The 26,309-nt window shown below is 43.0% G+C and overlaps 1 pseudogene across 1 annotated transcript; it reads left to right on the top strand.

Moving 5' to 3' along the window:
- Positions 1–842: 842 nt before the first annotated feature.
- Positions 843–25,117, top strand: LOC307117277 (interferon-induced very large GTPase 1-like; annotated as a pseudogene). The gene is made up of 5 exons: positions 843–936; positions 3,926–4,555; positions 5,107–5,965; positions 19,470–20,555; positions 21,507–25,117. The product of its transcript is annotated as an interferon-induced very large GTPase 1-like (transcript).
- Positions 25,118–26,309: the final 1,192 nt, after the last annotated feature.

The raw sequence follows: 26,309 nt of genomic DNA, 5'->3' as shown, positions 1-26,309 counted from the left end.
CACAAATACATTTAGTTATACATACAAATAAATTGTGCTTAAGTATACATTTTTTTCACTAGGTTTATCCCCAATCAACTTTGGTGTTTTACGAAAGAAAGAATATAATATGGTGAAAGGGAGGTGGGATGATAATTGTTGACAAAGTTCGTTTTGTGTGAATTATTTCTTTAATAAATAAAGTTGATTGAATTTGGTCAAATAATTTTTTATTTGCATGTTATTTTATGTGCAGTTAAAAGAGGCCTGCAAAGTCCATCTCTTGACCGACCAGATAGTAAGTCAACAATTATATGATCATTCATAATATTCAATGTTGCATATCATCAAAATCCTTGAGAAACTTTGTGTGTATCAGGGAGGTCAATATAATACCTAGAGAAATTAATGTGTTAACATTTCCATTCATTGCATTTGAACTGTGCCATCTCTGCTCATAGTCCAAAGAGTAGAACGAGGTCCAAAGAGTAGAACCGAACGAATGTATGCGGTGAGGACCAACCCGCCGCATCACAAACGTCCTGCAGAAACACTCCTGAAATAAGGGCTATAGAGGCCGCCATACTCCTAGTAGACTGAGACCGGACAGCCAAGGGAGAAGGCCGTCCGACCGACTCATAAGCCAGTGAGATAGTCTCAACCACCAACTTGCTCATTCTTTGCTAAGATGCTGGGGACCCCTTGTTGGGGGGTTGGCAGAACGACCCCCAGAGGGCGCCGAAGGGAGACAGGCACCGTGTGGTGAGGTGTACACAGCCTCCCTCCTTATGGGGGGAGGAACGCCCCCATAATCCTGACCCCTCGGCCGTCAGCACCTTTTCCCCCCAGGCTTCTTGGAAGTAATGACGGCAGATCTGTCTTACCCCTCGAAGGCTGCGGCAGATTGCAGTTCCCGTGTCCCCAATCTTTCTGAGGGGGAGCACAGGAAGCCACACAGTTTGTTTGGATGCCTCCTGGAACCTTTCAACAACAGCATTAACTGTTTGCCAAACAGGTCAGAAGGAGACACGGGCGCGTCCATCAGAAAATTTGGACCCATTTTATATTAGGTGGCCTTAACTACTATGTACTAACATTTTAATTAATCATTTGATACAATGCACTTATTGTGTACATACATGTTTTTACATTGTACTTACATTTAAAAAAATACCTGCATGTAATTACACCTGTAATTAATTTCTGTAGTTACATTTGTAATTACACAGTTGACACTTCCCAACACCCAACCCTACCCTTAAACTTACCTACACCACCACACCTGTCCCTAACCCTACTCTTAAACTTACCTAAACCACCACACCTGTCCCTAACCCTACCCTTAAACTTACCTACACCACCACACCAGTCCCTAACCCTACCCGTATCCCACCTCAATATCAGCAAAGGTGTTTTGAAATATAATTTGAACACAGTAAGTACATTGTACTTATTTTTTTGATGTAAGTACATAGTAGTTAAGGCCAGCAAATATAAAGTGGGGCCGAAAATGTTTATATTTCTCCTTTATAGAACTGAGGTCCAACCAAAGATGCCTCTCAGTAGCCACCAAGGCTGCCATAGAGCGGCCCATTGATTTGGCCGTCTCCTTGGTGGCCCTAAGAGACAAATCTGTGGCCCGAAGTAGCTCACACTCTACTTCGGGCCCAATTCCCCCACCCTCATCAATGTCACTTAATAATTCAGCCTGGTAGGCCTGCAGGAGCGACATAGTGTGTAAGCACGCTGCAGCCTGACCAGATGCTGAATAAGTCTTACCCACTAAGGCGGATGTTGTGCGAACTGGCTTAGTGGGTAATGCCGGGGCCTTTAGGGAAGATGCCGAATCAGGGGATAAATAGCTCGCTAAATTATCTTCTATTTTGGGCATCTACCCATAACCGTGCTCTTTATAGTTCAATATGGTGGAATAGTTTGATGTTTGTGCACTGTACACACATTATGAAACTGGTTTCTCTCATGATCTCGACACCTCAGTGTGGAGATCAGGGAAAAACATTAGACCCCGGCATTGCGGTTGTGATCGAGTCGGCAGATAACGTTCGTCTAACTTACTTTTCGAATGAACGTCCTGCTTATCAGGAAACGTAAGGAAACGAGGGCAAGGGTGAACACTGCTGCTTATCCGCCATAGTGTTTAGTTTAAAGTTACTTTACTGAACTAGAAAAACACTGAATCACTGATCACACAAAGCGCTACTGAAGACAACAGAAGCTAGCGAGGCTTTGTTTTGGCAGGCTTTATACTTCCTGCTTCATGACGTCATCCGCCTCTGACTAGGGATGAAACGGTATGGAAATTTAACATCACGATTATAGTGACCCAAATTATAACGGTTATCAATATTATCACGGTTTTGTTCAAACGAAATGAAAGTGTTCAAAAAGAACAGATGCACACACTTAAAACATTTCAACAAGTTTTATATTTGAAATTCAACAAACAACAAATAACTAAAGCAGCTCTAAGCACTTTTTTAAGCTTCTGTGGGATTTCCTTCCTTAATGGCCGTCATCAATAGCAACGCATAACACATAAATAATAATAATTTGTCGTAAATATAATCTCTAATATTATCACTGTAAATATATTCCCAAGCAATATTCTCATCAGTGTTCTATCAGACACATTTAAATCTAGCATATTTTGTGTTAGAGCCCAAACAGTATCCTAGTGAAATAATGCATATCCATATTTCCATATGATTTGACAGTTTATTTTATTAAATATCAAAATGTGTGCATTATACCTGACACCTAGATGAACACTTTACAGTCTTTTTATGACTGTCATTCTCTTCAAATGCTATTGAAGTTTGAAACGTGTATAACGTTACCAATGTTGTATGTAACTTTACAGACGGTCCCTAAATTCGCCTGCGTTATGCCAGTCATATCAGATGCGCTGTGGTTCTGCTGTGTTTTTTTTAAACCATTTTCGCTGCTGAAATAGAACAAAAACAGTCATCCACTGTATGATGAATGAATCTCCTGCGTACAGCACACGTTTATCTCTGCTTTGAGTGCAGATTTCAGCGTGTGAGAGCGGCGCGCGCTCTGAACAAAACTCCGCTAATCTGAACGCCTCTGATTATGAGATATTGCATTCATAAACTCAATAGAAGCACGTGTAAGTGCCTATAATGCGCAACGCGATTATAACAGATGGCTTTTGAGAAGACTATTATAAGTTCAACAGCCAGAGTGGCTAGTGTGCAGCCAAAATAACGTTACACTCGCAAATGGCGGTGGTTAATGTCAAACCCTGATTATTATCCCTTAAATGTCACCCTAGTCTTGTCTGAATTTGTTCGTTCGCTTCACGTTATTATTTCCCAGACGTAGGTTTGGTATTGAGGTCAAAGTCCACTTGCCTTGCGTTCGTAGTTTTGAAGTGTTTTCCCTATTACAGCGACTTTCTTCTGGCATGTTTGCAGACAGGGTGACCATCTTAGATTAAGTTTCCCTCAGGACTTTTGTAAAAGCCAAAATATGACCACGCCTCAGATTGGGTCCTTTTAGAAGGCAGAACAATCCCCCGAGTGCTGTCACTGCTTTCTGCCATTTCTCCTCATTCAGAAAACAGCGGTGCGCCAGACTGACGCTGACTGGACAAGATTTACCGTGAGTTTTCACAACCGTGATAATCACACGCGGTTTTAATGATAATAAAATTTTATACGATATTACTAACCGTCACTAAATTTTATCGTGGTTTATCGTGAAACCGGTAATCGTTTCATCCCTACCTCTGACGTTCCCTCACACTATTGGACTGATATCACATTTGCTTCATGACATGTGCTTCATGATAGCGTCATTGGATGCAACGAGAGTTCCCTTGAAAGGGAACTAAAAATCACATGACAATTTTATGTAACTCATGTAATTGACCTAGTAAACTAATGTCATGTTTGTTTCTCAGTGGGAGAGGATGTCTGCGCTTTGCCAAATCTGAATGTGGTTCTGTGTGGGAGTGACAGAACATTAAAAGCCTCCATATCAAAGCTCATCCTGGACCAGAGAGACAGAAGATCGGAGCTCCGCTCAGAGTGTGTGAAGCTGGAAGGGGAAGTTCTTGGACGTCTGATCACTGTGGTGGAGCTTCCAGCTCTGACTCGACTCTCACAGGAGGAAGGGATGCGTCAGGCTCGCCGCTGTGTGTCCCTCTGTGATCCTGGAGTTCATGTTTTCCTCCTTATTATTCTTGATGGTCCACTTACTGATGAAGACAAAACAGAAACAGAGGAGATCCAGAAAATATTCAGCTCCAAGATCAATAAACACATCATGGTCCTCATCATCCAGAAATCAGAGCACAAGACAGCCAAACTGAATGAAGCAGTGAAGTCTGTCATCGAGCGTTTTGGGGGAAGACATAATTTCCTTGAGCCGAACCCACAAGTGTCCATGTTGATGAATAAACTGGAGAAGATGATGACAGAAAATAGTAGAATCTGTTTCTCCACAGAAACATTTTTGGATGCACAAATAGAGAAATTTGAAGAAATGAGGAAGAAAGTAATCTCATTTGAGACGCAGGTTCAGCAACAAGGTAATGATCAGAAAATGTGTCTCACACCCACTTTAAATGATAAAATGGCAGAAGAGTAGTTACTCATTCACAACTGGAAAGTGAATATAATCTGTCAGACCATTGCACACATAATCTCTAAAAGACCAAGAGAGGCTGTGGCTCAGACCAAAACTGCTTTTTTCATCTTTTCTGCAGTGATTTTATGGCTTTTGTGCAAAATCTTTAAGCAGAATTTGGTTATGGTCCATCTAAGTTATGGAGCTCAAAGATTTACAACCCTACACAGTAGCTGAAAAAATCAGATCTCAACCAAACAGAGATCAGTTTAAGATCAGTTTCAATAGGCCATAAAGAAATTATAGTTTGGAGAAGTAATTTAGGGAAATTGTCAGGGATGATGTGTTAAATACATTTTCTTCATGCCACACAAACATGTCAAAATTACAATTTATTTTATTTTAGTTTGTTCTTTTGTATTTGGGATCATTCAAACAGATTGCTCTTAAATGCTTGTATGATGAGACTTTAAAAGACTACCAGCATGACTCAAGCAGTTTTCTCTTTTTCAGATTCAAGAGAGGATTCAGATGATGTGAGGATCGTCCTGTTGGGAAAAACTGGAGTTGGGAAGAGTGCATCAGGAAACACAATCTTAGGGAGAGAAGCATTTAAAGAAGACCTGTCTCAAGAGTCAGTTACTAGAGAGTGTCAGAGAGAGACGGCTGAGATTGATGGCAGACACATTACTGTGATTGACACTCCAGGACTGTTTGATATTAAACACAGTCATGAAGAAATCCAGAGAGAAATAACTGACTGCATCTCAATGATTCTGCCAGGACCACATGTGTTTCTGTTACTGATACCAGTGGGACGATTCACTCAGGAGGAGGAAAACACAGTCAAGATCATTCAAGAGACTTTTGGTGAAAACTCCCTAATGTACACTATGGTGCTCTTCACCAGAGGAGATGATATAAAGAGGAAGACCATTGAAGAGTTCCTGGGAAAACCAGGATCTGTTTTGATGAATCTCATTGAACAGTGTGGAAACAGATACCATGTGTTCAATAATAATGAGACTAGAGACCGTGTGCAGGTGTCTACATTACTGCAGAAAATCAATGACAAGGTGACCACAAATGGAGGGGATTACTACTCATGTAAAAAGTTTAAGCAGATGGAAAGAGAAAAACAAGAAGCACAAATGAAGATGCTAAGAGACAAAGTGGAACAACTGAACAGAGAGAAAGAAGAACTCCAGGCCAAACATGAAGAGGAGAAAGATAAACTGAAGATGAAATTGAAGGCAGAAAGAAAGAATCATGATGCAGAGAAGAAGATAAGAGGAGAAGAAGAATTTAGAAAGATTGAAGAACAATACAAAACAAAACAAGAGAAACTGGAGACAAAGCTACAAGAGGAAAGGCAGAGGAGGGAAGAGGAGGACGGGAAAAGGAGGGAGAAAGAACAAAACATAAGGGATGAATGTGACGAAAAAATTAAAAATTAAATCAAGAGAGAAAAGCAAATAATAGAAAGAGAGAAAGAACAGATCAACAAGATGATGGAGGAAGAAAGACAGAATCACAACAAAGAGAAGAGTAGAAAATTGGAAGAATTTAGTGAAGAAAAAGAACGATACAGAAAAGAGATAAAAGAAAAAGAGGAACAAATGCAGAAACGTCAGGAGGAAATGATAAAAAAACATGAGATACTCACAAAGGAAATCCAGAATGAGAAATCTCTAAGAGAAAAACAATGTAAGATTTATGAAAACAAAATGAAAGTAATAGAACAACAGAAGCAAGATGAACTAATGAGACTAAAACCAGTGGACTATGAAGAAGACAGAAGAAAAGAAATGGAGAACATGAAAATGTGCTGCACCCAAACAGCCTCTTCTCTAAAGGTAAGTGATCAATTTAAATCAAGGGTCAGGAGCATTTAGAGGACTTAGGGCCCTATCATACACCCGTCACAGTGCGGCGCTACGCAAGTGTTTTTTGCTAGTTTCAGCCCGATGCAGTTATCATTTCCACGTCCTGCTCCACGTTCTTTAAATGGCAAATGCACTCGCGCTCATCTGTTCGCCCATGGGCTCATTGTTGGCGCGTTGCTATTTTGAGGAACTGAAAACGACTGTGCCATTGACCAACTGAAAGTACTAATATGTTAGTAATTGCGCCTACAGGTGGGTGCACAGTGTGAGTACACTCTTATTACACACACAGGGATAGACAGCAGCATACACACATTTTTAAATATTAAAAATAAAAGGATTCCTCTCTGGAGAAGCGGTCAGTCGTTCTGCTTGCCAATTCTGCCATGTAAATAGCGAATCCTCCATGGCGCGAGCGCAAATGGCTTTTAAAGGGAATGGGAGATGAGACTCTTGATTGGTTTATTGCACGCTACTCCCACAACACACTAATGACTTATTAAGAGACTAGGTACAACCCTTTTGGACCATGCACTGGGTACACCAGCTGTCTTTCCCGTCGTTAAACTAGCAAAAGTGGATTTGAACACTCCCTAAGTGCACCTGTGCCGTGCACTTTAGACCATGCGCTTAGATCGTTAAAATAGGGCCCTTAGTCTTAGGGCGTTTTCACACCTACCTTGTTTGGTCCGGCTTTTCGGCCTTTTCAGTTTGGTCCGAATCAAAATTACAGGTGTGAAACCTCCCCTGGACCACGGTCCGGACCAAACTGACGAAATTTGGTCCGACGAAAAGAGGTAGTCTCGGTCCGGACCAAACTGAACAAAGGTTCGGTTCGTTTCTAGTGTGAAAGCAATTTCTGTATGGTTCGGACTTTCAGACCATTTACAGGAAGCTCCTGTTTATGTTTAAATATTGTAATGTTATTTTCAATCTAGGCTACATTGATTATGAAAAGTGAAAAGATGCGCAAAATGTCATAAGACAGAAGGTCAGAAAAGATTTTGCTTAGAAAGCCTTTCTTTAATGTCAATTTCGTTTTCTATAAATTGTATCTTAATTTTAATCAACGTTTAATCTGATAATTGCCTGGATTTACTAAATAAGAAGCAAATAGTCTATAGCAGACAATAATCGCGGGAGCGATCACATGCTTTGCACATGAACTGGAGCGCGTCTCAAACCGAAGCTCAGCAGCTACCCGTCTCACAAACATGAGAAATATGTGTATATAAAGCTTGAAATGTCCACTTTTAAACGTAACGAATAAAAAATAGTCAAGCAATGCGCACTGTTCACTAGTGGCAACATATGCGTCCGTTCATTCATTCTTGTCAAAGATGCTGACGTCAGACGCACGTCCATTTACAAACCAATCAATGTCCAGATGCCGCCCACATAGATGATGACGAGTGGACGCAAGTGTGTCATGTAAAGTTCTTTAGTAAGCTCGCATAATTGCAATGTGAAACCAAACCGAAACTAACCGAATGTATAAAATGTATCAAAACATGAACTTCGGTTCGGACCTTGGTGCAGACTTTCAGGTGTGAAAACGCCCTTAGTTCATTTTATCCTGTACATGTACAATACTACAGATTTACAACCTTCAAACATAATGTATACTAAATTAATTTAATTTTGTCTATGGGCCTTTTTACACCGGGTCAGTTCATGCGTTTTCTCTGATCGGATAGTTATCTGATTTTTTAAAACTGTTCCATTTACACTTGGCCACATACATGTGTCTCGGCTAAATGGATACAAATCCAATCTTCAATACCCTCACAAAGTACAAATTCAATGGCGTTCACATCATCGAAAGCAAGATATGAGCTGAATTGTATATATCATCAGCTAATTTCAAGATGAAAGACCGCAATAGGAGTGAGCGGCATCAGCGTTGGTAAGATCACTTAGTCTCACCTAGGGCTGGACGATTAATCGAAAAGTAATCGAAACCTAAATTCAGAACCCATGTCGGTTACTTGGTTTTAGTCACGTGACTCCACCCCATCATTCACATCAAGTGTAGTTTGCAGGCACACGGAAAGATTCAGGAGCAGTTATCTTTGTTTATACAATCTGGATGCACAGAATTTTACACGATCACTTGCGTCCACATGAAGTTTGTCAATTAAATGTGTTAAAGGGCTTGCCAGATTGAACATTCAAGCGATTTTACACTATTCAAGAACAACAATTTGGCAAACATCTCCGTTCAGTGCTCGTGAGCTGTTTTCTGTGACACAGAGCTGAGTTGTGTCGCGTCTTTGACAACATGCGTGCCCTGGAACCTGATCACTTTCACTTGCGTCCTCACAAAACTTTTTCAATTGTATGTTTTAAGGCCTGCACGTTTGAACATTGGAACGATTTTCAGATGTGTATTATGTTGAACTAATGCCTGATATATTGAGACACACGAACACTCATACAGAAAATAGCTTGCACATCACATGAAGATTGCACGCAGAAACTCATTGCCAACGCTGTCCTGTGATTTATCACTAAAGTAGCGTAGAAACTCAACCGTTATATATTTATATTTATGCATTTGGCAGACGCTTTTATCCAAAGCGACTTACAGTGCCCTTATTACAGGGACAATCCCCCTTGAGCAACATGGAATAAAGTGCCTTGCTCAAGGACTCACTGGTGGTGACCGCTGGGATCGAACCAGCAACCTTCTACGTATCAGTTCCTTGGTTTAACCCACTGGACCACCATCTCACGCATAGCATTATAGCATAGATTTGTCTACCTTAGAAGTAACTACAAACTAGGGCTGTAACGATTTGATCAACAAAAAAAATCTTGATTAATTGAACATTTTACCTCGATTACGATTGATGAACAACTATTTTTGCTCTTTTTTTGCTTTCCTTTTTTTGCCCTCATAGTTCACTGATAAAGTTTGTTCTGTAAATATTTTCCACCATTAAAGGTGGGATATTTTTTTCTAATGAAAGTGCATTTCTTTGAGATTTTAAAATACATGAAGGAAACGGTTCACTTTCAGCAGTTATTGTCTATGGGGCAGATAAATTATTTCTAAGCTACTTTAAGCTACTAAATTACAGGACGGCGTTGATAATGAGTTTCTGCGCTCCTCTCTGCATGCGATCTTCACGTGATGTGCGAGCTATTGTCTGTATGAGTGTTCGTGTGTCACAATATATCAGGCATTAGTTCAACATAATACATGGTCTAAAATTGCTTCAATGTTGAAACTGGCAGGCCTTAAAACACATACAAATGACAAAGTTTTGTGAGGACGCAAGTGAAAGTGATCTGACTTACAGGGCGTGCACGTTGTCAGAGACACGACACAACTTGGCCAGGTGTCACAGAAAAAAGCTCACGAGCACTGAATGGAGAAGTTTTACGTATTGTTGTTCTTGTATAGTGCACAATCGCTTTAATGTTCAAACTGGCAAGCCTTTAAACACATTTAATTGACAAACTTAATGAGGACGGAAGTGAAAGTTATCTGGCTTCGGTTCGGGGCTTGCGCACACCGTTTCTGTGTGTGTATCAGCGCATATAAGAATGGCGATTAACTTACCTGTATAAACCATGCAATTACCATAGTAATTGGTTGATTGGCACAAATATTGATTTTGATCTTCATTCAGTATCAATTCATATGTATATATCCTACTGTACATATAAGGAAAAATAAGTTTGCCTTTTAGCACTGTTTTAAACTTTTCTTGGGTTAAATGATATTTGCTCGCATTCATTAATATTCACTTGTGTGTGCTTATGTAAGTATCACTAAAATATTAGGATGCAAGTTATTAATGTTTTAAAAATATGACGCCGGGTTGTTCGGCGACGCGGTCGAGAGCTTTGCCCAGCAGTTCTCGGCCTCCCAGAAGCAGACGGAGGCCATCAAGCACATCTTGCCCCGGCTACCCGCTGCTGCCTCCACCCCGCCGCCGGCGGCTCAGCCTCCGCCTGCTCGTCGCCGAGGACGTCCGCCGCCGCGTCCGCCCCCGCCAAGGCACCACAGCAGCCTACACCCAGCCAATGGCGTGGGGCCGGCCGTGGGAAGGACGTCCAGCCCGCTCAGGCCGCTGCCGAGCCAGGTGGCAAGCGCCGTCAGAAGAGACACTGAGATGGGCCGCCCAGAGATGGAGGAAACTGCTCTCCCGGAGTTGGCTGCAGCACCACTCCTTCCCCCGGAGGAGGGCCGGGGAAAAATCTTTTGTTCTCGTTTGATTTCTGTTCCGCCGGTACCCAAAACTTAAATAAAAAAGCAGTTTTCGATATCTCTGGGTGCCAAGAGAGTGCGCTTGGCGGTGGTCGACGCTCCCATGCTTCGCCATCCTCAGGCGCCTCTCCCTTCGCCAGCAGGGGGCGCTGGCTGTGGGGACGCACTCAAGCGGCCTTCCCACACTCGCACACCCCCTCAGCGGAAGCAGGTAAGTGTTGCACAGCACACTCAGATCCCACTTAGGGCTGCTCCCATGCCGTCAGAGTCGGATCCCTGCATGCCGCTTCGCTGCCCCGCTGCGGGTACGTCTGTGGTGTCGTTGATCCCCCTTGCGCGGTGTCTGGGAGCCTGGCTAGCGCTTCCCAGCCCGTCTCGGAAACTGCGATTCAGTTCGCCCAGCATCCCCCCAAGTTCAGGGGCGTTCACTTCACGACAGTAGTGAAGGAGAACGCCCCCGTGCTCCGGGCGGAAAACGCAGTCCTATTAGCGAAGGACGCGATAGAGCCGGTCCCTCCAGCCGATATGAGGTCCGGGTTCTACAGCCCGTACTTCATTGTACCCAAGAAAGGTGGCGGGTTACGGCCGATCTTGGATCTGCGATTCTTGAACCGGTCCCTTCACAGGCTGCCGTTCAGAATGCTAACGCAGAAACGCATCTTCAGGTGCATCTGTCCCCAAGATTGGTTTGCAGCGATCGACCTGAAGGACGTGTACTTTCATGTCTCGGTTCTCCCTCGACACAGGCCCTTTCTGCACTTTGCGTTCAAGGGACGGGCATATCAGTACCGTGTCTTACCCTTCGGCCTGTCCCTGTCGCCCCGCGTCTTACTCCCATTGCTCCCATGAGAGAGCGTGGTGTTCGCATTCTCAACTATCTCGACGACTGGCTGATCCTTGACCAGTCGCGGGGGCAGTTGTGCGAACACAGGGACATGGTGCTCAGTCACCTCAGCCAGTTGGGGCTTCGGGTCAAACTCTGTCCCACACAGAGGATCTCTTTTTTCTGTATGGAGATAGACTCGGTCGCCATGACAGCGTGCCTCACCGAGGAGTGACTCCAGTCAGTGTTGAACTGCTTGAATTCGTTCAAAGGCAGGACAGCGGCACCACTGAAACACTTTCAGAGGCTCCTGGGGCATATGGCATCCGCAGCCGCAGTAACGTCGTTGGGATTGCTTGATATGAGACCGCTTCAACGCTGGCTACATGACGAGTCCCGAGATGGGCCACCAGCTGGGGTGCCACGTACAACGGGCTTGCAGTTTCGGGTCTGTGGACGGGGCCTCAACTGCAATGGCAAATCAATTGCCTCGAGTTGTTAGCAGTTCGTCTTGCACTCAGCCGCTTCAAAGTGCCGCTCAGAGGCAAGCACGTTCTGGTCTGTACGGACAACACTAAGACCGTTGCGTACATCAACAAACAGGGTGGTCTACGCTCCCGTCGCATGTCACAACTCGCCCGCCATCTCCTCTTATGGAGTCAGAAGCATCTGAGGTCGCTTCGTGCCATTCACATTCGGGGCCTGCTCAATCGTGCAGCCGACGAGCTCTCACGACAGCCAGTGCTCCCGGGAGAGTGGAGACTCCATCCCCAGGCGGTCCAGCTGATTTGGAGTCGCTTCGGGTCCGCACAGGTAGACCTGTTTGCCGCCCCGGACACGACCCATTGCCAGTGGTTCTATTCCCTGACCGAGTGGACCCTCGGCTCAGATGCCCTGGCACACAGCTGGCCCCGGGGCCTACACAAGTATGCGTTTCCCCCAGTGAGCCTTCTCGCACAGACACTGTGCAAAGTCAGGGAGGACGAGGAGCAAGTCCTGTTGGTCGCTCCGTATTGGCCCAACCGGTCTTGTTTCCCGGAACTAGTGCTCCTCGTGACAGCACCTCCTTGGCCCATTCCTCTGAGGAGGGACCTCCTGACCTGACTCAGAGACGGGGCACCCTATGGCACCTGCGTCCGGACCTCTGGAAAGTCCATGTCTGGTCCCTGGACGGGACGAGGAGGTTCTAGTTGACCTACCATAAGCGGTAGTTGACACCATCACTTCCGCTAGAGCCCCCTCTACGAGGCGCCTCTATGTGTTGAAGTGGAACCTGTTCGTCGATTGGTGCTCTTCTCGCCGAGAAGACCCTCGAAAGTGTTCGATCAGTTCTGTGCTTTCCTTTCTACAAGATGGGCTGAAGCGAAGGCTGTCTCCCTCCACCCTCAAAGTCTATGTTGCCGCTATCACTGCCCATCATGATCTAGTAGATGGAAAGTCCTTAGGCAAGCGCAATCTGATCGTCAGGTTCCTGAGGGGGTGAGGAGACTAAATCCGCCTCGCCCTCCCTCTGTACCCTCTTGGGACTTGTCTCTGGTGCTTACCGCACTGCAGAGAGTGCCCTTTGAGCCTTTGCAGTCAGCTGAGCTTAAAATACTGTCTCTGAAGACAGTACTCCTGACTGCATTGGCCTCCATCAAGAGGATAGGGGACCTGCAGGCATTTTCGGTCGACGAATCGTGCCTGGAATTTGGGCCTGGTAACTCTGATGTGATCATGAGACCCCGGCCTGGATATGTGCCCAAGATTCCCACTACTCCCTTCTGGGACCAAGTGGTGAGCCTGCAAGCGCTGCCTTCGGAGGAGGCAGACCCAGCCCTAGCTTTTCTCTGTCCCGTCCGTGCTCTCCGGACTTACGTGGACAGAACGCAAAGCATCAGGACCTCAGAGCAGCTCTTCGTCTGTTACGAAGGACAGCAGAAGGGAAAGGCTGTCTCCAAGCAGAGGATGGCCCACTGGATAGTGGATGCCATCGTCTTGGCATATGAATCCCAAGACGTGCCCTGCCCGCTCAGGTTAAGAGCTCACTCCACCAGGGGTGTCGCTTCTTCCTGGGCGCTGGCTCGTGGCGCCTCGCTGACAGATATTTGCAGAGCTGCGGGCTGGACGACACCTAACACGTTCGCTAGATTCTATAGCCTCCGTGTAGAGCCGGTATCTTCCTGTGTGCTCACTTCCCATAGTCAGTAACACCGAAGTGCCCGTTCTTGTGTCGGCTTGCTGCGCCATTCCCCTCCCTAAGGCCCGGTGGCGTGCGCTAACCACTCCAGTTAAGTTCCCCAGTACGGCGAACCCTGTTGAGTCCTCCGTTACCCGTGGCAGTCAGATATGGCGGAGCATCCGACGCCAGGTCTAACACTTGTATGCATTGGTGGAACGGGTGTCCGACTGGGTTCCATATGTTGTGACCCCCACGGCGGTCCCATGTGTGTATCTTCCACGGTACAGCTCCCTACGGCGAGCCCGTGTCTTTCCCTTGGCAAAGTTTCCTCTGCCGTCTCAGTAAGGTGTTGTCCCCCGCCTCTAAATTGCCGGGGCCACCCCTGGGACTTCCGTATGTTGTGCTGCCCATGGCCAGCCCATACGTGTTTTCTGCACATGGTAACTTCCTCCGGGCATGATGTGGCTTCCACAGCTGCCTTCGGGCACGCTTTCCCAGCGTTATCCAATAAGTCAGCTGAATGGGTCTTGCGGAACAGCAGCTTTTTGACTCTCCCTGCGTGAATTTCCCTGTACCATTGCTCTCGCTTCCTGTTTATACCCGTAGAGCGGGGTGGAGCGCGAGATGCAAATCTTGCATGTCAATGTTCATTGGCCGGTTCTATATAGCTCAAAGCTGATAGGGGCTCCCAGAAGTGATCCCAATTCTTCGGTGACGTCCAACGTAAGTCTCTGTTCCCTCCTTCAGGGAACGAGGGTTACCATACGTAACCGAGACGTTTTTACCAATGCAAGTATGTTACCAACGATACAAATGCCAACTTGTATCCGATGCACAGTTTTTTAAATTGATGCATCGCATTGTTAACTTTTATGCCGATGCACCGATGCGAATCTGTGAATCTTACCATCCCTAATGTGGATGTTACTCTGACACGTACCACCTACCTAAGCATTGTTGCAGACCATGTACACCCTTTCATGGAAACGGTATTCCCTGGTGGCTGTGGCTCTTTCAGCAGATAATGCGCCGCCACAAAGCACAAATGCTTCAGGAATGGTTTGAGGAGCACAACAACGAGCTTGAGGTGTTGACTTGGCCTCCAAATTCCCTAGATCTCAATCCAATCGAGCATCTGTTGGATGTGCTGAACAAACAAGTCAGATTCATGGAGGCCCCACCTCGCAACTTACAGAACTTAAAGGATCTGCTGCTAACATCTTGGTGCCAGATACCACAGCACACCTTCAGGGGTCTAGTGGAGTCCATGCCTTGCATAAGTTTTGTTGTATCGCAAAAAAAAAAAAAGTCCGCCCTCAAGTCGTTTCAATACATAATGTGGGGTATATTGCAAATTATATCATATCTTTTGCCTCCCAAATATTTGTAAAATGTAGAGTTATGAGACAATTTAAAATTACTGCTTACTATTATCAGGAATAATAGGCATATTACTAAATTAGGAAATATTAATCAGAAGATCACGGCGAAGTGGGAAAGCTTGTCTGACAGGACTGCATGTTACTGCCTTTATGTGACAAAGCCCATGGGTTTGGACACAGGGCAGCTTATTTGTCCTGAATGCTACAATTTAGGATAAAAAAAAAGAAAGAAAAAAAAGATTGGTACGATAAAATGTTTGGAAATATAGCACAAATATTTAATGTGAGCCTTGAATGAAGCCATCAGATACTGTGAAGAGAGAAGTTTCTTCTGTCCATGGACTGCTGGAGCTCCACCTGGAATATGCCATTGCATGTAGCTTGTATGCCTCTTCGCTGGCGGGAGTGTACGCTTTGTGGGCGAGGTGGGCGGTCAGTCTGGACAACAGGCTGAGGTCCGCTCCGAGCATGGGCGAAGTGTGCATGTGCAAGTAACCGTGGGCTTCTGCACCATCCACATGGGAGAAGAGAGACTGAGTGGGAGCATGGATGCGCACTGATTGGGGTGCAGATAGGGGTGCGATAGCTGTAGTCATCCAAGTCTAACTCAAACAGTATGAAACACTGTAATTTATTTACATTTATGCATTTGGCAGACGCTTTTATCGGCTTACAGTGCCCTTATTACAGGGACAATCCCCCTGGAGCAACATGGAGTAAAGCGCCTTGCTCAAGGTCACCGCTGGGATCGAACCAGCAACCTTCTGTGTGTTAGTTCAATGGTTTAACCCACTGGACCACCATCTCACCTCAATTTATCCACATTGTACAGCAAATGGATGATGACCTTAAACAAAGCATGCAAATTAATTATCCAGGTAAGGAGACCTGCCCCAGACTCCAATCCTATTCCAATCAGTATAACGATTACATGGGCTCCAAGAGCTATTAAAGTCAAAAGGTGAGAATCTCAGTAATTTGGCTCATTTGATTTACAATGCAGAGAACAGGAACTGGCAGAAATATCCTGCTGCAAAATTTGCATAACAGACCAAAGTCATCATCTTTACCTTAAAAGCTAAATACAATGTACCTCCCTTAGTTTTAAACAGATTCTTAAATTGTTCTTAAAATGTTCAGATTGTGCAGTTGTTGCTTCTTGGTATTTTATACTGCCAGCATGCAGGCTTATCAGTATAATTGCATGCATTCACATACTTCGTGATAATAGGCAGGTAGTTTTATTGGCATTATCCTATAGGTTTTCAGAAAAGTGGAGAAGGGGAGGAGAGGAGGAGTTCCCGCAGTGTCAAGCTGACGCAATGTTGAAGTGACCACTCTCGAAAGGGAAAGTGTAAACCAGGGCTCAGAACCAGTTTAAGGAAACAAACTCAATTTTATAGGAACATAATGGAAAACGAAATAACGTTTAATCGTTCTGAACTGAAATGCTTATTTAAAATGACCATTAACTGGTTAACAACATTATTTTATAATTTTGTGTAATTTATTTATTTGGCAGTCAACCAATCTTGAATTCAAATAGTACGGCCAATGCAAATGTCACGTTGATGCATCCAACATGAGTGAAATGTTCTTGCTCAGCTGTCAAGTCATCATAGGTAAGTTGCTGGCATTAGCTTTTGGATCTTAGGAGTTTTTCTGATGATATGCCACCAACCCTTAAAGTATTATGAAAATGAATGGCCAGAGTAGTGAGTTCTGAAACCAGCGAAAATTGAAGGTTAGTGTAGGACCGCTATTTAGGAATAAAATAAACACCATGTTGTCAAAGTTATTATTGTAGCACTTGTGTGTGACATTAACATTTTCCCAAAATTAAGCTCAAATGTATTTACTTTTTTTTTTCGCCAACAAGTGTCAGAGATTTGTGCTTTGTCAGACATTAACGCCCGCATCTGAGGTAGTAAGTTCAGCATTACTACTTCATCAACTTGCAGGTAAAAAATTGTATTGTAGCTATGCGGGTGGCTGTTGTTTAATACATCTGGCCAAATGTGCTATGGTCAAGCTGTATTGGCTTTGATTAAAGGGAAAATACCAAACTGACACTCTTCTCGGCTCCTCAAATACATAAGACTTCATGGATGAAAATTCTGTATGCCTACTTATTGAAAGAACCAGATCTTTATTTACACTTGCACTCAAAAAAAGCAGAGATGGTCTCCAAAATGCGTGCAGGACTTCACTCACGATTGAGGCAGGTGGACCTGCTGTATGAGTTTTTTTAGGATCTTTAGTTTAGCCACAAGCTAAAGTTATTTCACGAGTTCACACTTACATCAAATTAAATAGAGTAAAGATTATGCGTATTTGGCGTGCTTTCCGGGGGAGGGCTCTGGGCTCGGAATTTTGCCTGAACCCAGAGTATCCCCCCGTGATAGAGATAGACTAGAACTAGACTGTATTTTACTATGGATTGTGTTGACGTCTAATAAGAGTTTATTATAATCAAAGTGAGGAGATGGGGTGGTGGAGGGATGCTAAAATAAAACGGTCAACGAAAGAAGGTAAATCTGCTGTATATATACACCTCTTATCGTTGATTAAATCGATTAGTTTAATTTGCTCCACACGTGTTTAATTAGGTTTAATTATCTGAGGGTGCTCCCCTTTTGTTTAATTAGGTTTATCATAAATTAGGTATCGTTTGAAAGCTTACAAACTCAAAATTCATCCTGTGAAAACCGTTTTGAAATCGGACATTTTGTTACCATAGAAACGTTACTCTAAATTATTCTAGCGGGCTCCTCCCCTAGTGGGCAGTGTCATGTTTCATATTACAATAATTATTTTAACTACTGTATATTCAAAATCTTTTCCAATCTTGACAAAACACATATTGCCGGAAAGGTCTGAGTCTCAAGGGTCCATATTTGGTGACTGTTTTGTGATGGAAGTAATATTTGGACAGAAATTTACAGGAAAATGCATCAAAACAACAATAAATGGAATTTGAATGACACCCGGTGGCTATTTTTGGTACAGCACCCTAAACAAAATCTCATGGGGACTTCAATTTTTGTGATATCAACTTCAAATTTGGAACACAAATTGGTTAGACATATGGCTTTGATTTTATAGTAATTTTATAGTAAATTCTTTTTTGTAAAATATATATTTTATATGAAATAAAAAATATTTAGTACAGTATTTTTCATTTACAGTAAATTTAAACTTCCATAACTATTTCATACTTTCATATTTTGAATTGCTTTCACTTCAGCAATAATCTGCAGAATGTCGTCTTTAAAACGAGACCAAACTTTGGTCTACGAGCCGAAGAGAGCGCACGTCACGCCTCTCTTCATCAGACTCCACTGGCTACCAATAGCCGCTCGCATCAAATTCAAGGCACTGGTGCTCGCCTTCAAAGCAACCACTGGCTCTGCACCAATTTACCTTAACTCGCTTGTTCAGACATACACACCCTCCAGGAGTTTGCGTTCTACCAGTGAACGACGCCTTGTGGTGCCATACCAGAGAGGCATGAAATCACTGTCACGGACCTTTTCCTGGACTGCCCCCACCTGGTGGAATGACCTGCCTATCTCAATTCGAGCAGCCGAGTCTGTAGCCATTTTCAAAAAACATCTAAAGACGCATCTCTTCCAGCAGCACCTGACCAATCAAGAATAGCACTTAACATTCTATTCATTTTTCTGTCTGCCTAATTTATTTAAAAAAAAAAAAAAAAAAAATCCTGTGTGTTCTGTGTTAGATTAACTGAGACTTGTTACAGCACTTGCATACTGTAGCCTCTGACTGTTGTAGTTGCTTCTATTGCTCTCATTTGTAAGTCGCTTTGGATAAAAGCGTCTGCTAAATGACTAAATGTAAATGTAATGTAAATGGTCTATATTCCAAAGCATTCTTGAATTACAGCCCTTTAAGTTTGGATAGTGCATTTTCATGTGTATTCTCAAAAAGGGGGGTGACAGTTAAAGGGTTAATGTGCTCCACACATGTTTAATTAGGTTTAATTATCTGAACGTGCTTCTCCCAAAATTTGTTAATAAAACATCACTTAGTGTAAAGTTCAAGTTCTGGTATGCAGTATAGTAAAAATAAAAGTTCACAAAAATAACGTTATTAACCTGTATTTTTTCAGAATCAAACCATTTTCGGAACTGTAATGTTACAGAAGGAACACAGAACAGAAACTTGGAGTGCTTGGAGTGAACCGATTTGATTTTTTTAACATTTATTTTTAAGCCCTTGTGTAAACAGGCCCTATAATCTCAAAATGCTTCTTATCTTGAAAATTAATTACTGTAGTACTTCATTATAATATATATTTTTTCCTAATCTGTTTTTCAGAGTATTATCTCTGCTATTGTATAAAAAAATAATTTTATATATTATTGTGTTCATGTATTTACAGAAAGATGAGACTGGTCAAAACCCAAAGGTTGGACAAAAAAAACATCAAACAGCTTGAACTCTATGATAGACTAGAATTGACAAAAAGATGTCAAGATAAAATTAAAAGAGCAGACATTCTTGAAATCACCAAGTCATCATTTCAGTCTCAGACACCACGGGAAGAGAATGAACTGGTAAACTCATTCCTACAAAAGCTGATGAACATGGACTACAGAGCAAGATACACAGCCATAAAACACAGAAAGAAAGAAGATAAAGACAGTGCAACCCCTGATATTCACCCAATGGATGTTCAGATGGCCATGTTTCATTGTGCTGATGGTTTCCTGAAGCAGCTGATGGTGACTAAACTCTCACAGTGTCAGTATTCAATGCCTCTTCTTGTTCCTGATCCATTCACTCAAGAGATTGAGTTTCCTCTCTGGACATTTAGACAAATCAACAAGAGCTGGAAGAAGACAGACTCCAACAATGAGATCATCAGTCAAACTCAGGCGGTCTACAAGGCTGAGACTCCAATGGTGGCTTTCTTCAGGTTTGGCTCAGTGTCTTCATCCAAGTCTCAGCTGATGAACAGCCTCATCAATGAGAAACACAGCACATTCTTCCACAGGAACTGCTCAGGGAGCAGCAGAACCAGAATCCTGATGGATGGAGTGGTGGAGATCGCCTGGTACTGCCCTTCTGGAAAAATGACTGATGCATATGATGACTCCGTTGCTTTCTGTAATCTTCATGGTGATGCAGCAGCCAATGAGAAACAATATGAGATTCTGACCAGTATGTCTTCTGTGAACGTCCTCTTCTTACCTGATTTTGGACAGAAGAACCACTACAAGGGTTTGGTGAGATCACTTTTCAAATCTCCTCAACCTCTCATTTGTCTGCTCACTGACAATGACTGTGAAGAAACTGAACTGCCGAATGGAAAATTCATAGTTGGTCTTTTGAACAAAAACCAGTCTAATTTATCTAATCAGATAAAGGAGATGATCAATGTGAGTTTGACTGAGCAGAAAATGACCTTCAAACTTGAAGATGTGGCCAAACACACAGGAATCAGAGTAGATGAGGAGGATCCAGAGTAGAGGGCTGCATTGGGATTGAGTCCCGCCGGGTCCCGCGGGACCCAACGCAAATCTCGCGGGAGCGGGCGGTTTGAATTTTGCTGCGGGCGGGAATGGGCGGCTAAAAAAAACACAGCGGGAATCGGCGGGATAGGGAGGTTGCCTAACGACATGATGGAGAAGATGTCAATAGATGATGTAGAAAAGAACCTCAAACGAGGTATTTACAGCTCAAAAGCTAAGCAAGGAAAGTCTGACATTTGGAGAAGTTTCTCAATTTTGGTAGGCAAAATCATGCGGTATAACGTTATATGTATCCACATATTGCGCAGCTGGCAAATACATAACTACTTGATCATACCTCACCAAAAACGCTCAGCACTCCCTGCAGGTCAAGTTGACTGTTTGGTGTTTTTGACAAACAATACATAGAAGTTTAGTGAGTGGAAATGGATTGTTTCTAAATGTCCGTTTGCTATTTTGTGTTCACATTACGTTCTGTTGAAGCATGTTTTCTCAGGTTTCCTTTCAGTCGGTCACGTTCGACGTACGTCGGAACTGACCGACGAATTGGGATCTGTTTTTTGTTTCTCAATCTGTTTTTCTGTTTTGCAAAGCAGTCTATTTTTATGTGCAAAGTTTTTGATAAAAACGAAATTATATTTGAATGTATTTGTCTTTTTTTTTTTTTACATGCAGGCCAGGGAAACGAAACAAACAACCCCATGAATCGCTTTAATAATATCAATACAAATACGTGTTTTTTTTCCCTGCGGGACGGGAGAAGACACAAAATCAATGCATCTCTATTATTGTGCGGGAATAAATTCTCAGAGTTTTGCGGGTGCGGGCGGGAGTGGACATACATATTGCGGGAGCGGGCGGGAGTGTAACACATACGTTGCGGGAGCGGGCGGTAATGGTCAGAAAATCGGCGGGTGCGGGCGGGAGCGGGATGAAGAAAACAGTCCCGCGCAGGGCTCTAATCCAGAGTGCCGGAAAGGGAAAGAGGCAGCGGTTCAGATCATGGGATTACTGAGAGGAAAGGCTCCATCAACAGTGAAAGAAACAAGCCTGCCCTGTCAGGGGAAACTGTGGCATGACTGGTGTAAAATCAACACAGAGCTGCATCATCTAGAAGGAGAAAATCTAGAGGAAGATAAAAGTACCAAACTGAAGAATATGAGAGAAATAAGAGAAAAGCAGATGGAACAAGGATTAAAATATTTTATGATGACATTTATTGAAACAATAAAATCACTGAGTGACAATGAAAAAAAATATTTCCTCAGATGGATGATAAACCTGTTGGATGATTTCACTTCAGAGAAGCTCTGTGGACTTCATAAGGAATATGACAAGAAATGGCATGAAGTCTCAGTACTGAAAAAAAATCCTAACAATCTAGATCAACTGAAGCCTGAACAAACAAACCTGGAAAACATTTCAGAGCAAATCAATAGAACAAGTTTTGGATTGGAGCACATCATGAGAGAGTTTGGTCAGATCTATGAATCGTGGTCATCTGTGAAGAAGAACAAGGAAGGCCTGCCGTTTGACTTCTGTTCTCTCCTTAGTCTTGCAGCAGACATGATGATCTCTGGATTTCCAATGGAGCTGATGGATGGAGATGCTGCTCATGTTCCTCTCACCTGGGTCACTGCTGTTCTAGATGAACTTGTTAAGAAACTGGGAGACCAGACCAGAATCTTTGTGCTGTCCGTTTTAGGGATTCGGAGCTCTGGGAAATCCACCATGTTGAATGCCATGTTTGGATTGCAGTTTGCCGTCAGTGCTGGCAGATGCACCAGAGGAGCTTTCATGCAGCTGGTCAAAGTGTCAGAAGAGATGAAAGATCAAATGAACTTTGACTACATTCTGGTTGTTGATACTGAAGGACTTCGTGCCCCAGAACTGGCTGGAAGATCAACAACACATCGTGACAATGAAATGGCCACATTTGTTGTTGGTCTTGGAAATATGACCCTGATCAACATCTTTGGAGAAAACCCATCTGAGATGCAAGACATTCTTCAGATTGTTGTTCAGGCCTTCATGAGGATGAAGAACGTCAGACTGAGTCCCAGTTGCATGTTTGTACATCAGAATGTCTCAGATATTACAGCTGGAGAGAAAAACATGGAGGGAAGGAGACAACTGCAGGAGAAACTGGATGAAATGACCAAAATCGCTGCTAAAGAGGAAGTCTGTGATGCAGAAGAATTCAGTGATGTGATTGCGTTTGATGTACAGAATGATGTGAAGTATTTTGCTCAGCTCTGGGAGGGCAGCCCACCCATGGCACCACCAAACCCAAACTATTGCGAGAACATTCAAGAACTGAAGGAAACTATTCTAGCACATGCTTCAAAATCAGATGGCATAATGCTGAAACACCTAAGAGACCGCATTCGAGATCCCTGGGAAGCTTTGCTTAATGAACAATTTGTGTTCAGCTTCAAAAATTCCCTGGAAATTGCAACATACAAGGAACTAGAGACTGAATACAGCAAGTGGACCTGGAGCCTTCGCAGTGCCATGCTGGAGATTGAAAACAAGTTTCACAACAAAATAGAAAATGAAGCAATTCATGACATTGAAGATTTTCTTCTTGAAAGAGAACTGAATACAAAAAGTGAAGAAGTGGAAAAGGCAATGTCTGATTTCTTTAAGAAAGACAGAGATGCAGGTTTACTGAATCAGTGGAAAGCTTCATTTGAGATAAAAATCAAACAGCTTCAAGAGAACATTGTGAGAGAAACAAAGAGGAAATTAAATGGGGTTCTTCAGTAGCGTCACCTGAAGAAAAAGATGGATGCTGAGAGGACACATCATGAAAACACACTCTTTGAAAAGAGCAAAGAACTTGCACTAAAATTCAAAGATCAAGCAAATGATGCAAATGTCATGAGGAAAGAATTTGAATCCTTTTGGAAACAACACACAGCTGAGATCATCAGAGACACTCCTTTAGTCAAAGATATTGACATATTAAAGGATACGACAAAGCTCTTCAATGAGACATATGCAAGTCTCCCTTCAGACCGTATGAAAGAGAGCAGTAAGTACAAAGATATGATCTCTTTGCCAAGCTATTCAAAATATGTACAGTTGAAGAAATCCAGCGGAATTACAGGAGCTTTAAAAAATGTGTACAAACGAGGTAAAGAGATGATTGGTCGTGTTTTATATAAGGAGGAGGAAGCCCAGATAAGATCCTTAATCACAGACATCACTGAACGCACAGAAGAAATGATTCAGTCGTATAACATTGCAAAGATGGGCTACAACAACAGCTGCATTCAACAACTCGTATATTACATAAAGGCAAGATTAATGCAGCATGAGGAAGGGCCAAATGTAAAATATGTGTTCAAGGGTGAATTCTTTGTGGATCTGGTGTTTTGCTTATGTCACAGAGCAAACAAGACATTCACTGATCAATACAAAATGTTCAGGGAAGCCAATGATCCTGTTCTCTATTTTGAAAGGAAAAGTCAAGAGTACATCAGAATTTTCCAGAAATACTGTCAAGGAACAACATCAACTGCTGTTTTTGGTGAATTTGTTTGTAATAAACTGAATGAGCCCATTCAGCAGAATGTCTACAAAAAAACTGCCAGAGCTTTAGCAGATGAAATGAGGACAAACTGTGAATCATTAAATGGGAACCGATCAAACCTGGAAACACATCCTAAAGAGACTGGCAGAAGAGGAAGATTTTGATGCATACATGACCTACATTAACAATCCCAAAGAATACTTCAAGAATTTCATCAGAGATGAAGTCAGTCAGTACATCACTGACCGATTTGAAGACAGTGTTGTACCCAAGATGGAAAACAGCATTAAACAGCTGGAGCAGAAGATCACAAACGCAGCACATGAATCCACCAAACTTTTTAATACAGGTGCTGATATATGGTTGATTAATTTTGCACTCCAGCTCTCTGATGTGCTGGTATTCTCTCTAAATGACCTCACTGGAGTTAATCATGATGATGTTGAAGTCAGCTTCCTAGAAGATGTGATAATGAAAGAACTTCCTTCTATAATGTCTGACATACACAGTACATTCAGCACAGAAACTTTTCCAGTAAAGCTGTACTACATGTTCAGACCAGATAAGCTTCTGATCGATCACTTCTGTGACTGCTGTTGGGTTCAGTGTCCTTTCTGTAAAGCCATCTGCACCAACACAATAGAAGACCATCCTGGAGATCACAGTGTTCCTTTCCATCGTAATCTTGGACTGAATGGGTGGAGTTACAGAGGAACAACAAACCTAGCTATCAACATCTGCACATCAGCAGTAGCCAGTGATCGATCTTTCTGTCCAAATAGCTCAGATGACACAGTCCTCTGGAAGGAATACAGAAAAGGAGGCCATGAATATGCTCAATGGAGTATCACCCCGGATCTCTCTGAGCTGCCGTACTGGAAGTGGTTTGTGTGCAGATTCCAGGAAGATCTGGAAAAGCACTATGGAAAAACCTACCAGGAGCATGGCAAGATTCCAGATGAATGGAGAAAATACTCTAAAGAGGAAGCTATTGAGAGTCTGGATAAATACATATAATGAAGCAATTAACAAGGACTCTGATACACAATGCACAGCTGAAATGAGATTATACTTCAGTGAATGTGGCAAAACTGAACTAAATATAGCAAACCAAAACTGCCCAAAGAAGTTCACATATAGATTCAACATGTAAAAGAACAATATAATCAAAGCATTCTGTTCTACACAGCAGTAACTGATCTATACTTAAAGACAGTAGATGTTTGAAGAATATAACAAACATGTACATTTTTATTTCATTAATTTACTTTCACACAAGTTTGTCTTCTGTAGATGTATTGCAAGATGTTTTTTACTGCTCTACACATTTTCAGACACACATCTATAAGAAAATGCATTCCACTATATTAACATAAAAAAATTATACATCATTGTGAGAATAATACTTACTTTCCATTCTCATATTAAGTAGAAAAGTACTGGCTGTTCATTCCACTTACATACTGTACCATTTCTGTACCTGCTTCTTATCTATGGAGAAATCCTTGCCTGGTGATCCTTAAACGTTATATTCTTTATACTAATGTATCCATGGTGTTGAGTATATATACTCTATGCTGAACAATAAACCGCTGAAGAAGCTTGAACATGAAACACTGTCGTCTGTGTCTGTTTCTTCTCCCGCCTGTGCATTCCTGATTGAAGGGGCTGAGAATATTTTGGGCTCTGAGAAATATCCTAACAATCATCAAGAGCAGTTCACTTCTGTGGTTGATGGCAGATTACATTCAAACCAACCAGACATAACATGAACTGAACCCCAGCCTGTTGTTTGTCTACCAACATTATTTTCACAAGCATCTCTTTGGTTATCATGGCGAGCAAGCATTTTAAGCAGTGTGTGCCTCCGTGTCCGTGTTTCATTACGGGCACGGACATGCATCAGCTCGGTGTCCAGCACGCCCGGGCCGTTCTCGAGGCAGCGGCCTGCGGCGATTGTGAAAGGCTGCCGCTGAGGGTACAGCGCTCGCGGCTGGCCGTGTTCAATGAGGCCGGCCAGCCTCGCGGATCTGGGCCTGTGTCTGCTGAGGCAGCGCGCCGTCGTAGATCGTGGGGCTCGCAGATGGATCTGTTGACGGGATTGCGGACTGCTGAGGCATCTTCCTCATCTTCGTCTGACGATTCAGATATCCTCCAGGATCCGATGCTCAGGCTGTCGGACTCTGAGGAGTCAGAAGCTATGGGTGTT

This window comes from Gobio gobio (assembly GCF_949357685.1).
Source record: "Gobio gobio genome assembly, chromosome: 21".
Classification (NCBI taxonomy): domain Eukaryota; kingdom Metazoa; phylum Chordata; class Actinopteri; order Cypriniformes; family Gobionidae; genus Gobio; species Gobio gobio.
This window is presented reverse-complemented; position numbering and strand designations above follow the sequence as displayed.